The following is a 16,145-nucleotide window of genomic DNA, read 5'->3' as shown; positions in this document are numbered from 1 at the left end:
TTTTAGTTGGAAAAGCTTCCACCCATTTGGAAAACATATCTATAATGACAAGGCAGTACTTCTTATTTTCGCATTTGTTCAGTTTTATAAAATCCATACAAATAATATGAAACGGATATGGTGGTATAGGGAAACTCCCTTGCTTAGGTTTCAATGCCCCTTGTGCATGATGCTTGTTATAAACATGGTATGCTGCACAAAATTTTTTTGTGTAATTAGTAAATCCATATGTCATAAACACTTGATTCACTAACTGTGCCACCCCCCCTGTTGAGACATGGCTCTGCCCATGGCTCAACAAAGCTGCATATCTAAACAAGTTAGATGGTAAGATTGGTTTCTTTTCTTTGGAGATGTGCAGTCCCTTCTCAAGGATTGCTCCGGGTTTTATCCACTTTTGTTTTTCTACATTTTTAGTAAGTGCCTGCATTGTTTTTAACATTTCTAAATCTAAAATCTCAGATGGTTGTAATTCCTCACTCAAAAAAAAAACTTCTGAAGCTGAAGCTGCTTGTTTTGTAGCTGTATCAGCCCTCGCATTACCTTTTGAAATGTTATCCTGTTGCTTGGTATGAGCTACGCATTTGCAAATAGCTACTTTCTGAGGTAACTGAATATAGTCTAACAAATCTAAAATAAATTGCGCATGGTTAATTGGTTTACCAGTAGATGTTATCATTCCTCTATTTTTCCACTGCTGTGCAAAAAAAAGTACAGTAGAAAAAGCATACTGACTGTCAGTAAAAATGTTTACTTTCTTACCTTTTGCTAAGGTACATGCCCTCATCAAGGCAATCAATTCTGCTGCTTGTGCAGATAAGTTGTGTGGTAAAGACTTCACTTCTAAAATCTCGGTATCAGAAACTACTGCATACCCCACTAGATTCTGTCCTGTAGGACCCCTTCTGCACGAGCTGTCCACATAGTATGTCACCTCGGCATCATCCAAGGGAACATCTGTAAGGTCTTTTCTAGGTAGTGTCTTTTGCTCAATCTCTTGCAGGCAGCAGTGTGGTTTGCCATCTGCAGTGGTTGGGAGCAAGGTTGACGGATTCAAAGTTGTGCATCATTCAATTGTCATATGAGGTTGGCTCAACAGTATAGTCATACAGGAAAGATGTCTAGCAGGAGAAAGATATGCTACTTTTTCTTGCAGTAAAATAATCGCGACTGCATGAGGCACTCTCAATGTGAGAGGGTGGAACAATACTACTGAGGCTGAAGCCTGAACTGCCATTGCAGCTGCGACTACTGCTTGTACACAGTGGGGCAAGGATCGCGCCACTGGGTCTAACTGTGATGAATAGTAAGCTATGGGGTGCTGTTTGTCCCCATGCTGTTGTGTTAACACTGATGTCATATAACCTTGCTTACAGTCTACAGTTTGGAAAAATCGCTTATGATAGTTTGGTAATCCTAAAACTAAGGAAGAAGCTATCAGTTGTTTCAGTTTGCAGAAAGCTGATTCTGCTTCTGGTGTCCACTGTAATAAATCCTGTGCTGCCATCGGCTTTTTGAATATCAAATTAGTCAGTGGAGCACACTCCAAAGCATAGTTTGGTATCCAACTCCGACAAAAGTTAGTAGTTCCAAGGAAGGACATCATTTCCTTCTTGGTAGTTGGTCTAGGTGCTTGTAATATTGCTGTTTTGCTGTCTTCATCTAATATTCTGCCTTCTTTGGATATTACATATCCCAGGTATTTGACCTGTTTTTTCCAAAGTTGCAGTTTGTTTTTGTTTACCTTGTGTCCTTGAGTAGCTAAAAATTGTAATAATGCTATGGTATCCTCTCTGCATTCTTGCTGGGTGGGGGCTGCCAACAGAATGTCGTCTACATAAAGTAAAATCTGACTACCTTTCGGTGGGATAAAGCCCTCCATGTTACTTGCCATTTCTTGTGTGAATATTGTTGGACTTTCACAATATCCCTGTGGTAGTCTCGTATATGTATACCGTTTCCCCTGAAATGTAAATGCAAACCAATGTTGGCTGTCTGGGTGTATCGGTATTGAGAAAAATGCATTGCTAATATCTACCACAGAAAAATACTTCTGTTGAGGTTTCAAATCATTCAATAAAGTGTGTGGATCTGGCACCGTTGGTGCCCTGGGTATAACTGCGCCATTTACAGCTTGTAAATCTTGGACCATACGCCATTCCCCATTTGCTTTCCTAACAGGAAATAAGGGTGTATTACATGGTGAATGAGGAGATTCTATTAAGACTCCTTCCTTAAGTAAGGCTGCTATTATAGGTTTGATTCCTATTTCTGCATCCTTTCTTAAGGGATACTGTCTTTTTTGAGGTCTAAATGTTGATTTTGGCGTAATAGTAACTGGTCCTGCTGTACGAATAAGTGCTACATCTGATTTCCCTGTTGACCAGAGAGTCTCTGGTATGTCTCGTAAGGCTTTTTCCTCTTCCTCTAGTAAGAGTGCTACTCAGCTATCCTCACTTGCCTGTGAGTGCACAGCTGGATGTGTCTGTGTTATCCAATTCAATTTCTGCTTCTCTACTCCTTGTTCAGAGAGTTCTAACTCTGTCTGTTTTTCCCACCTTGTGACTTTTTCTCCTAGGTCTGCCCACTTCAAATTTCTATCTTTAGTTAAGCTTACATGTGGTAATCGATTAGATTTGTAAAGTGCTAAGAATTCCTGGGGCAATGAACAGCTTACTATACTGTTTCCTTCTGTGTCCCAGTACAAATTTCATAATACTAACCTATTAGCACAGTTTCTAAACAGTTCTTGCTCATATTCTTTATCAGGTCCTGATCTGTTACAGTAATATAGAGTGCAATGCAACAAATGCTGTTTATCAGTGTCAAGGGAGGGGGATTTACTGATGGCTATGTTCATCAGTTCTTCAGTTACTGCCCCTGGACCAGTCGTAACTAAGTCCTGGCTGTACCAATAAAATGTTTCACCCTCCGGTCGCACTACAAAAGTATCCATTTGTCGCTGTGCTTCCATACCCTGCATAGTTGGAACTACGGCTATGCCAAATATCTGCATTAAGTCTCTGCCCAAGAAATTCACTGGGCATTTTGCAGAAACAACAATTTTGCTTTTCTGGGTCATCCCTGAAACAGGGTCAGTTATCGCTATGTTGTGGGAGAGTGGCTCTCGATACAGCTGTCCATTAGCTGCTTTCACTAATATGTAGTCTAGTGATTCTGAATTTTCTGGTAGTTTGGAAGGATGTATCAGGATCCGTGAAGCCCCTGAGTCACACAGAAATTTGACTTCCTTCCCCTCTACCAGAAGTGTAACTTCCGGTTTTGTGTCTGCTAAGTAGAGCTCTAAGCTCAATAATGCTAAGTCCAAAATTTCATTTTCTTCATTATCTATGAATTCATGTACATCCTCTATCCCTTCTTTCACATCCTCTACCCTTGCTACCACATTTGCATTTGTCTTTTCCTGTTCATTCTTATCCAGTGATTCTTGACTATCATATAGTCATTCCTCACCCTGCTTATCTTCCGTGGTTACCTTCTTATTTAGCCTACAATCCCTTGCCAAATGTCCCTTTTTCCTGCATTTGAAACATTCACCCCTTTTCTTTCTCTCTTCAAAGTCTTCTGATCGTTTATCAGATTGTTTGTTTCCCTGGGTATTTTTCTTACCCTTCTTCCCAGTTTGTACTACAAAGACTTCTGACCCATCTTCTACTGTAAATACTTGAGTTTTCTTTTTCTTTTTGCTATTAAAATGCCTTTCGGTATGTCTTGCATATTCAAGTAATGACTGTAATCTACTTGTACGATGATCTACCATGTGCTTTGTAATAAAGCTGCTAATGGGAGCAATACTGCCTTTTAAGAATGCATTCTTTAGCTGTTGCTCATATGGGGAATCATGTGTTTGATCTTCAGGTACCTGCATTCTACAATGGTTATTAAAACATTCTAATAATCTGGCATAATATCTATCAACAGTTTCACCTTCTTGTTGTATGCATTGATTAATGCAAGTCCAATCAGCCCTAGGCTTCCATTTCTCAGAGATTCGGTCTGTCAGACCTTTCACTCTGTTGTCCAGTTCTGCATTACTATGTGGGAGTGGTCTAAGCTCTGCGTCACGGGGATTCCAGTTGCCACTGATCATGTGCCAATCTGGACCTACAATTTGTCTGACTACTTTTTCTACTTCTTCTCCATTCAAATGGTAACTTAACCTCATGCCCTGTAAGTCTTCTAAGAATTTTCTAAAATTAATGTTTGGATGGGGAATTCCCTCTGTGGCTTTCCGGATGTCTTCCGGTGTCCACGGTCTATATACTAGAAGAGTCGGATCCTGTCCTGCCTGTGGATTTGATACTTCTATGAGTGGACATATCTCTTCCTCACTCATAGCTTGTGAATTTCTATTTATTTCATATAATTCAATATCTCCTCTCAAGTTGCGTGTTCGAGACCTGGTCTCAATAGGATCCCTGACAAACGGTTTTGATTTTGCAGGAACAGCTGGGTATAGCAGAGGTGGATCAGCTTGCCACTCGCTTCATATTCCAGTAAAGGATGCGGAGGGGGCGGAGGAGGGGCTGTCGCTATTACCAAGTTATTATCTTCTTTATCTAAGAACATTGCTTTTGAATTTTTAATCTTTTGTTCCCTGCGATTTGCTTCCTCAAGCCACCTGTGTACCTGAGGGACTCCTAATTGTCGTTGCTTTTTTAGCTGAGCTTTTGCGTCTGTTTTAAGTTGTCTAACAAGTTTAATAAGTGAAGATTTATCTAAATTACCATCAAATTTGTATTTATCAACCCATTTTGTATAATACTTAACATTATCGGCACGCTGTAATTGCATATATTTTGTATCTTCAGTTAGGGGCGGGTCTCGGGAACTTTTGGTGCACTGATTTCCCATGTTGCCTTAGCTAAGTTAAAAATTGTTACGTAACCCTTCTTATCACGTGGTACCATGATTTTACACCTTTTCACAGTTTATCTAGAATAACTGTCTACCTATTCTGTTTCCCTGATCTATGACAAGACAGCAATTTTTTTGTCCCTGATCTGCACATGCAAATCTCCCTGACAAAACAGTACTGTAACAAGTCCCTGATCTAAAACAGAAAAAAGGTAAATTCCTTCTTACCTCACCCTCCGTGAGTTGATCCACCAGAACGTTGACTCGTCCTCCAATCCCAGATCAGAAACAGTAGCTGGTCTCTTTCGAATGACAATTCAGTCGGAGGTCTTTCAAAACAGAAGAGCCGATGTGGCCACTTCTCCATACGGGTACCTGCCACCGGGCCCAATTCTGACCTGGGCCTAGAGTGAGAGGTAATTTCAGGTCCGAAGGACCAAACTATCAAAGGAAAAATATACTTTAAAAATTATCAAAACACACTAGGTTTAGGTTAAATCACTTTAATCTTGCAGCAAGGAGACAAAAACGTGCTAATACAGAGTGTGTCTAACTAGAAACAGGAAATGCTTACAATTTTATACACGTTCTAATAAGACATTGCCTACCAAGCTGACGTAGTGAATCACAAGTTTTGTCATCATCATTTACTAATAATTGCTTTCATAATATTCTGCTGATTTATCAATTTTTGTGAGAAACTTCCTAAGGAAAACAACGTGGCCTTGGCTACCACCGGTTAGATATATGCAATGTTACCATTCAAGGTACTATGGCTAATTCAAGAACAAAGCAAGTAGTTTATTTCTCTAACAATTCTTTGTCTATATTATCTCTAAACGTCTGCAGCTGCACATGTTCTCATACTTTGAACAGAGCTGATTGTTTAAAATCATTACATTTACAGGGTGTAACATTGTTCATTCATTCTCTCCTGACCTAGCAGATAACCACCTGCTTCTCAAGTACATTTCCAAAAGGCATAAACATGAATATTGCTGTGCTAGCAATTACTAGGTCAGAGGGCATCTTGCAAGTTTCAGAAGGCACACTGCAGTTTCAAAAAGCATCTTTTCAGTCTCATATGAAACTCAACTATATATAAAACAGTGCATATAAAATAGAATGAAAAACGTGTTAACTTATTTAGTTTCTAATTAGCATTAAGCATACACACATTAATACATATTTTTCTGACAATCTGGTCCAGTGGTATTTGCAGACATGGCCTTCATGTGTTTTGCAGACATGGCCTTCATGTGTTTAAGTGTGTGAGCATGCCCAGTATGACCTTTCAATATGTTGATGACTGACATTGCCTTCATTTCTCTAAATGTGTGAGCATGCCTAGTATGCCCATCGGTATTTAATGTGTGGATTGAGTCCAGGTAGTTTGTACAGAAGTGTTGACCTTTGTGTTGTACACCAACAGGTAGCATGCTGTTTCTGCAGGAAATCCATCAAGCATTTGGCATTGACTGTTACTACATTTCTGCATAGGATGGGGGGGCTCACCTGACTATTTCTACATTTCTAGACAGGGTTGGGGGGGCACACCTGACTGTTATTACATTTCTGCATAGGATGGGGGGGCACAGCTGACTAGTTCTACATTGCTACACAGTTTTGGGGGGGCACACCTGACTGTTATTACATCACTACGTAGGATGGGAGGGCACACCTATCTATTTCTACATTTCTACACAGATTTGGGAGGGGCACACCTGACTGTTATTACATCACTATGTGGGGGGGACACACCTGTCTATTTCTACATTTCTACAAAAGATTGGGGGGGGGGGCACACCTGACTGTTATTACAGTACTACGTAGGATGGGGGTGCACACCTGTCTATTTCTACACAGGATTGGGGGGCACACCTGACACTTATTACATTACTATGTAGGATGGGGGGGGGGTGCACCTGTCTATTTCTACATTTCTACACAGGACTGGAGGCACACCTATCTGTTATTACATTACTATGTAGGATGGGGGGTACACCTGTTTATGTCTACATTTCTACACAGGATTGAGGGGGCACACCTGACTGTTATTACATTACTACGTAGGATGGGGGGCACACCTGTCTATTTCTACATTTCTACACAGGATTGGGGGGCACACCTGACTTATTACATTACTATGTAGGATGGGGGGCACACCTGACACTTGTAAACATTTGCTATGACTGTACTGGTATGTCGGGTACTCCATTTCATTCTGTATTCTTACCTATCATGCTGACTAGAAGCATACTAGTGTACTACAGATCGTAGCTTTGGTTGCCCTACATATTAGTGCCTGACTTCCTACCCTTCAGAACTAACATCCCACTGCCTGGCCTGCTGTAGTCTGACTGTGTTGGCCTGGGGGGGGAGGTTAACAATAGCCATCATTCAGGGGCCATAGCACAGGCTCTGTTTGGGTTTGTCTACACCTGTCCTGCTGTCTGAGACTGTTGTGGGGTATGTGAACTGCCCTGACTGGCATGTGTAAGTCATATGGACACACATGTTGCCCAGTACATTTCCTGCAGTGGGTTTTGTCACTCTGTGTAGTACTGGCTACTATGGTGACTCCAGTATGTGTTACAGATGTCATGGTGCCACTATGGGTGTCTACTTTCTGCTGCCATAACATTCAGCCACCCAATTCCCTTGCATGCTCACATCCATACCACAGATACAGGTAACGACACATTCTACTCCATTTGGCAATTGGTAGGTTGACTGACTTACCTTGAGGGTGTGCTAGAATTGCGGATGGTGCTGGAGGGCTGCCTATGTCGGATGCAGATAGTACACTCCCTATACATGGTTGAGCACAGGTAGTGTCATGTTTGCCATCCCTTTTACTGTATGTGCAAGTCATAGAGAGGTGTCAGTCCCTGGGTCCCTACTGTGTCAGTGTATGTGCTATGTGTTGTCTTTTTTGCCGCAGCCTAGGCATACTGGCCACACCTCCATCTGCCTACTGGGGCAGGCTCAGGTTGTTCCACCTCTGAGTCACTCTGTGCCTGTGCAGGCCTTGGCATGGTGGGGGGCTGTGTGGCCTTGCCCCATGCTATTCCTGCTGCAGCTGTTTCCACAGCATCATATTGTGTAGCATGGCACATACCATAACAATTTGGGTACATGTAGCTGGTGAGTACTGCAAGGCTCCACCGGATGTGTCTAGACACTGGAACCATGACCTGAGCACCCCAAACGTATGCTCTATTATAAGTCTGGTCTGTGCTTGTGCCTCTTTATGGCGTTCTTGTTCAGGTCTGTGTGCATTTCTGATGGGTGTCATCAGCCACAGCTCCAGTGTGTAATCCCCCACTAGGTGATCGTAGGGGATGTCCCCATTGGCAAATCTCTGGTGCAGCTGCATCAGATGTCATATGTGGGAATCAGGATAGCTTCCAGGGCAGCCAGCGCACACATTCATTATAATGCCCTGGGCATCACAGGCGACCTGGCAGCTGATGGAGGGAATGGCCCTGCGGTTAATGTAGGCCCTACCCTGATCACCGGGTGATGCTTTGATGCATATGTGCATGCACTCTATAGCACCCACTACCTCAGGGTATTCTGCTATTTGGTGGAAGAGATGCATATTGCTGGCCAACACCTCACGGGTGTTGAGGAAATATACGTGCTCACCGGCATGTGCTGACATGGTATCCAGGAACTGCTGCAATACTCTGGATCCTGATGCCTGTGAGATCCCCATGATATCCCCAGTTGAGCATTGGGAGGTACCTGTGGCTAGTATTCCTAGGCCTACACATACCTTGGCATCCACTGGGATGGGTTCCCCTCAGTCAGGTTTGGTGTGTCAGGTGTGGCTGGCACAGCTCAACAATTTGCTGTAGGAGGTCTCTGTCCACTCTATAGTGCTCCGCTATCTCCAGCTCATGTAGCCCCTGGTAGGTTATCCTGAGTCTATACACTCTTCTCTGTCTCCTCACTGTGGGTTGATCAGCAGCATTCACATCCTCACCACCCTCAGCCACTTGCACATGTTGTTCTATGTTGCCTGCTGTAGCCCTTCTCATTCTGTAGGTTTGTTTGTTAAAATTTTCCCACTTGTATACACCAGTGGTGTAGAATGTGGGAAAAACCAGAGGGGAAGGTGTTTGCATAGTTTATAGTAGTGTTCTGGGCTGGGCTGGTCTGCTGCCTGTGTAATTGGCTGATTCTGATACATGTCACCTGCCAGCTATGCTAGTTCTCCTCGATTACCTTTCTACTGCTGTTTTCCCTTGCCATTGCCTTCCTGTTTAAGCCTGGGGGCATGCCCCTTAGCAACCACTACTCAATGGCCATGTTGTCTTCTGCCTGCCATTGACTTGCATGGAAGAATGCTGATTTTAGTTAGAATGCTTAATTTAGGTTTATTTTGTTATTTTCCACCTAATACAATTTGTGTGCTGCTGCTCTACGCATAAGCAGCCGAGATCAGCTAAAAAAAAAATAAAAGTTGATTTTTGTATTTTTTTTACTGTTTGCAATGCCAAGGGCCTTTTACTTGGCTATTGGCATGCTTACTACATGATATGCAGCCTTTATTTGGAGCTGTCACAGCTCTGTTTTGGTATTTGCAGAAATTTACTCCATTACTAACTGACTACATTTCTGCAGATTGCACTAGTCCTGCACGGCCGGTTGCAAGCTTCCTGGATTGCAAAATCACCTCATTTGCATAGATTTCTCCTGAAAATGGAGTGATTTGCATACAGGGGCTTAGTACATGCAGGATTAGTGCAGAAGCTCTCGTGCACGCCCCTGCAGGCTGTTCCTGGATCGCACGGCAGACATATTGCCTGCAGCTAGAGGTCCACACCGCACAAGGTATAGAGAATCCGGGGGATAGTAAAAACTATGATTAATTTGAAATTATTCCAAGTCATTAGGCAAGCACAACATAAACTGAAAAGACCATACAATAGTACATGCCACAGTACAAGTATTGATAGAGGAGGTTTAGACTATTGCTCATTTGTTTAGTACAACACAACATAAAAAAGAGAAATATCATACAGCATACATCTTATAGAGCAAAAGAACCATAGGGGAGGATCACATCATTTATTTATTTTATTTATTTATTGTATTTGTTTACCGGGAAAGTCCACTGGGCCTAGATGAGCCCATTTTCAGTGGAGGCCCAGGGAGAAAAGCTCCACATACATTGAAATACATACCAGAAAATATCACACACAATACAGAGTATATATACAGTCACAGTGCATGGAAAACAGTTTGAGCACAACTGTGCAGATTATTTACATCCATAGTATAAGCATAGCAGTACACATTGTTTACATTCATAATGCACATCTATATTATGTAATATTATTAGCAGTGTTACTGAAGTTGCTATAAATAGAGCATCAGATTAAGGTTAATAATTATTGGAGATTTGTAGTTCTAAGTAGTTGGAATTTAGTAAGACACCTCTAGAGTGCATGGAATTAGTTATGGAAAGAGAGCATGCAAAAGTTATGCAAGTATTTAGATGGGGTAAATTAAGGTTATAGTGGAGGAAGTCAGGTTTTGGGGGTGTTATTATGACAAATGTACAAAGCCAGAGAGATGTAGTTTGAGGGATTTCTTAAAGAAAGCAGGATTGTTAGTTGTTCTGATCGAAGGTGAGACTGTAAAAGAGTACAGCATTTGGCCAGCTGAGAGAATTGGGTTTTACAACTTTCAGCAACATTTTGTTTTCAGATCCAAGAGGTCAGTTAGGATGATACATAGTCAGTATAGCGGAGACAGATGGGCAGGTTGTTGGTCTGTATGCAAGTTTGTGTGCAGTAGTTAATTGTAGATAAGTATGGTGGGAGGAAGTTTGAGCCAGTTTAGTTGATGCAGAGAGGAACAGTGGTGGGCTGAAAATTTTGCATTTCTTACAAATTTAGCAACCTTATCATAGTATGAGTCAAGTTTAGTTTTCAGGGAGGACTGAATATTGATAAGGATGGAGGCAACATATAATAGAGATGGAAGCAGGAATGATGAAGCTAGAGCATTATTTTGCAGAGAAGTTAAAGAAATAGTTATGCCTATAAAACATACCTAATTTTTGACATTTTTTTTATGTTGCTGTGTATATGAAGGTCAAATGTTAGATTATCATCAATGATGACACCTAACAGTTTAGTACTTGGAACGACTTCAGTAATAGTGTTGTTTTGGGAGTGGACAGAGAATTCATTCTTGTTGAGAGTGGTTGTTTTTTTGGGGTTGCATATTATGAGTTTTGTTTTATTGGGGTTTAGAGTGAGGTGGTTATTTTACATCCAGGTTTCGTACAGATGTTAGAAAACAATATCAGTAAAAATCAGAAAACAATATCAGTAAAAACAAAAATGCTAGTAATTACAGTACATATAATGCAATAAATGGAAAGTATTATATATACACTAGTTATTATGTAGCACAATTCATGCACAAACAAGTTATTATGACATGCACGTGCCACCACCCCAAAAAAATATTTTAGCAAAAATTTTAAAATGACTGATGATTCAAGTGCAATAGGTTGACAGAGGAGGAAAAGAGTCAACAAGAAAGAATAGTCTTACCAGAGTCCTTGAAGCATATACTGGTAGATTCACTCACAATTTGTTTGCTTTAACGTCTTTCTTGAAGACTGATATATTGCTTTAATTGCTAGTTACAGTTACCAAGGAGTTCCAGGAGCTGGTGTTATCCTACAAAAAAGCTTTGTCACAAATTCCTATAGAAAAACTTAGCCCATGAGATGAAGTTTCTCGTTGATTCTGAATGTGTAAGGAGGAGTCTGGAACCCTGAACCTCTGCATCAGTGTGGAATGGTAGCTTCCATTTAACAGTTTGAGAGTTCATGTGTTGAGAAGAAGCATAGCTCTTACTGTAACTAAAAGTCATTTGGCCCTTTTGATTTTAACACTATGCTGATCATTGGTTTTGGATAAGTGAATTAACCTAAGTATCATATTTTCAAGATTAAGTATAATGGTTATGCTCTGGGCTAAAGGAAAAGTGACTATAAGCATGTAGTACTCAAATGGTAGGCTTAACAAATTTATAGCAGTCACCTTTCTAGTTTCTGTACAATGTAGGTAAGACAGCTTATAAACTAAATTTTAGCAGGTAAACACACACATAATAGGATTTTTGTGTATGTCTCTCTCTGTTTACAAGTCAAATGTGATGGCTATATATCACATGGAAATTGTTTTATGTGTGCCATCCTTCATTAAAGCTCTATGTGTATAGGAAGCAAAGCATACAGTTATCTCCATGTTGGATGTAGAAGCTGTCTGAAACATTCCAGTTATCAGTCACAGGCACACACATGCTCACAGAAACACACACACACACACACACACACACACACACACACACACACACACACACACACACACACACGCGCGCGCGTGTGCGCACACACATGCACACACACACGCACACACACACACACACGCACACACACGCACACATACACGTACATGCACACACACACGTACACATATACAAAAACTTAAGTCAGTATCAGTCTATGTGGGGTGGGACTCTGCAGTGCTTGTGTGACAGTGTAGATAAACTGGAATTGAAATGTTGTAGGTGGCCATGATAGCATGACTCATGTCTATGGACGATGACTCACAGGCCTTTACGTTAAAGCTAAGTGATGGCTGACTGGTTGAAGATTCATTGTTTCGTAACACACACTGTAAGCCCAGTGATGTTATCTGATAACCATTGAGGTCCCTGCTATCTGTGTTTGAACTTTCCAGCTTTTAACAGCATCACGTGCTATGCAGCTTAACCAGTGTTATTTACATCATTTTACATTGTCCATGAATTTGGTATAGGTTAGCAGCCTAGTATTTTTCTTATTATCATTCTTCACGTATGCAGCTTTGGCTTGGCCTGGTTTAACTTGTTTAAAGGCTGTGGAGATACCCTGTAGTTTAGTTAATTCTTGTTTGTGAAATGAAAAGCACTTGTGTGATTGTTCTACAATATTTCATAAATTTGCAATTCATGGTTCCCACCTGAAAGCAGCAAACTTGCATACATAAGTCAAACTGCTCTCATATCTTTAAAATAAACAAATAACTGTTGAAATGGGCAAACAAATTTATCATAAAATATATTGACACATATTTTGCACTGAACAAATACTCCTACTTGCTTCATGCAATTTTCTGCATAACTCTGAATACTAGAAGGATATGAAATATAGTTGTAGAAAGAAAAGCCTTGCTTTGATTATCTTTATTATTTTAGATGAAATGCTCTATTACAGGTTGCATTAAAACTGAAATCATTTTTTTTTCTGACGTTGCTTGCTCATACAGTGTGGTAATATTGCATTACTGATATGAGTTAATTAGTTAAATTTGTTTTTATGAGAATAGTTCTTATAGTTCCGGTGCATTGTATGTTTTCTCTCTTCTTTTTTATTTGGGCAAAGCTTTGTTTGCATTGTTTTTGTTTATGTAGTGATGAATAGGAAATTTAGACAAGTCTGATGCAAAACAAATCTGCTTCTTATTGAATAATCTTGACAGTGTTTAGAGATAAAGCTTTAGCAAAGTGAATATCACTTCTAGAACTCTTCTTGGCTTTGGACCTTTACATTTCCAATGGTTTTTAGCAATTCTAAGATGTGGTTGGAGTTTTTGAGACAGATGGCAGACTGAGAGTGTCAGAAGTATTTACTTAAAACATATTTATTTTAGCTTATTTTTGATTAACCTACTAGTTTAATCAGCCAGAGTAGCTAATGTAAATCTCATGCCTTTTCTCATATTATGTTTAATTGATACAAATTCACCATATTTTTACTAATTATTTATTAATGTTTTAGTTTTAATATGTGTAGTATTTAAGTTCATGAACTTAAATGTATTTTATTGGTATAAAACTGCTGTGAGATAAGTGGTCATTCCCTGGGGAACGGTAGCATTATGTGTCATTTGGCTCATGTGTTGCAGTATAAATTTTAGGTCATGCTTATAAAAGTGGTCATGTGAATGTTTGGTCCAGAAAAGACAATGATATTCCAGGTCATGCTTGGCTAAATAGATGAAGTAGTCTTATGACATGTTTGGCTTGGATAAGTGATACATGGCACAAATATAGTTTAAGTATCTTTTATTTGTTTATGCAGGTTATAGTAACTTCAGTAGGTTATAGTAACTTCAGGATGCAACAGTAAAGATAACAGTAGGAGGATTTAAAAGGCTAAAATAATGTAGACATTTCATTGTATACTTCAGGAAAGGAGTCACAACAAGCCCCCCCCCCCCCAAAATAAAATGAATTAAAATGGGAGAAAGGAGGCACAGTCGTTTATGCTGACCTGGGTATGATGTTTCATTCTGCTGTTAAGCTGTCTTGTTTGAGGTGGTAACATCCTTTGTTCATATGTGTGACTTTATGAAGCAGGCAGCAGAATTCATATGCACTGCAGATGCTGATGGAGAAGCAGGCAGACACCAGAAAGAAATACGAGAGAAAGCTGCAGAAGGACTGTTTCCATCTAGCCTGCTCTTAAGAGGAAAGAGAAATAAGACTGAGGCCTCACAGTGGAATAGAGTGCCTAAGAAAATAGAGATGTAAATGGCTCCACATTGTATGGGTGGGGTGGGGTTGGCTTTATGACATAGAAATATAAATCCTGGACTTTAGCTATGACTACACAGGTTCAACTAGTCAACTGGTGTTACAGGAGCTGGCAAAAGGGAAGTGCATAGCTTGTAACTATATCATCTATCATATCATCTAGCGAGGCTAAGAGCTGCTGGCTAAACCCATCATTTTGGGTTTGAAATGCACTATGTTTAGATGACTAATATCAGTTTGGTTAGGTAGAGAAAGAACTCTTTCTTTTTTGAATTCTGCAGGGGTGGACTTAACTTTTTAATAGCAGGTCAAAAATGTAAGGAAAATAGCATCAGCTGTGGATAAGACTCAAATATACTTGATTCTCAACCCTTCTGCAATGGGTGCGGGTTAATTCGTAAGGGGATTTGGAGGGCTAGATGATCAAGTACTGATAAGAAGGAAAAAAGAGTTTAAAGAAAATAGATGAAACATAGCAAAATAGTGTTTGGATCAGAACATGCATAGCAGGCAGAAGATACCTAAGGCAAGTTTGCCAGCTCGGATTAGACAGAGGTAACATGAAGGAATATCTTAAGGGAGTAGTAGATAGTCCCAATACAATGTGATATTTGAACAGAAACAGTTTCATTAGAAAACAAGGGCTTAAGAGCCAGTACCATGGAATGGAAAGGTAGGAAGATGAATTCATGATATAAATAGTGAAATAAATGATCTAAGGAATGTGGACTGGGATAATTGGGTTATATGTCTAAAAGGTCAGTTTGGCAGGAACACATGCCTTTTTCTGAAAAGATTTCAAGCCTGCATAAACTCAAGCACTGCTAGTGATTCCCTGTTGGGTAAGGAAAGTAAACCTACACTTTCTTGTATGTGAGTGATAAAGCTGCTCTCTGTTTTACCTGCTCCATTTTGTTTTCTGATTTAAGACATCTGCTTGGCCTGCTGTTTTTGTTCTGTGTGAGAGACAGACACTTACATTGGTTAGGCTGCACTTCTCACATGTTTTTCGTTGATTAAATTGTTTAAGAGATACTTAAATACACTTGAATACCTGGGTGTTTGTCTTTTTCTGAAATGATTTCAAGCATGCACTGCTGGTCATTCCCTTCTGTTTTTTCACACCCACCCTCCCCTTCATTGATCTGCTTTTTAAACCTGGTAATTTTAAACTGCCCATCCCTACAGCAAATTGAGCTTAATAAGCTCATTATTTTCTATATTGCTGTTGACATCTTGAATTATTTATTTGCCTTTCCTTGTGCTTATACTGAAATGGTGCTCTTTGCCTCTCATTATCTGTTCTACTGATTTATTTGCTCTGAATACATTATCTAGCTAGTTGTTGGATAAAGTACTGTATTTTTATACTCAAGCTTGTTTTTACATCAAGAGGTCAGTGGATTTTCCATCCAGTGTACTGGGAGGTACCCTGGCCTGTTTAGGTTGGGGAAACACTTAATATTTCTGAATGTAGTTTTATTGGCTGGAGGGCTTATTAATCAACTTATCTTGTTTTTTTGTGCCTTTATAAATTCTGTACAACTGAGTGGCTCTTGGCTCATTTACACAAAGGGAAGACTTTTATTGAATAATCACACTTTTATAAGATGTTTAAAATACACTGCTGTGTTTGTATCTTTAAATTTGTTTAC

Source organism: Protopterus annectens, chromosome 7.part0 (assembly GCF_019279795.1).
Source record: "Protopterus annectens isolate FY-2018-M chromosome 7.part0, PAN1.0, whole genome shotgun sequence".
In the NCBI taxonomy this organism is placed as follows: domain Eukaryota; kingdom Metazoa; phylum Chordata; order Ceratodontiformes; family Protopteridae; genus Protopterus; species Protopterus annectens.
Note: the sequence above shows the minus strand (reverse complement) of the source record.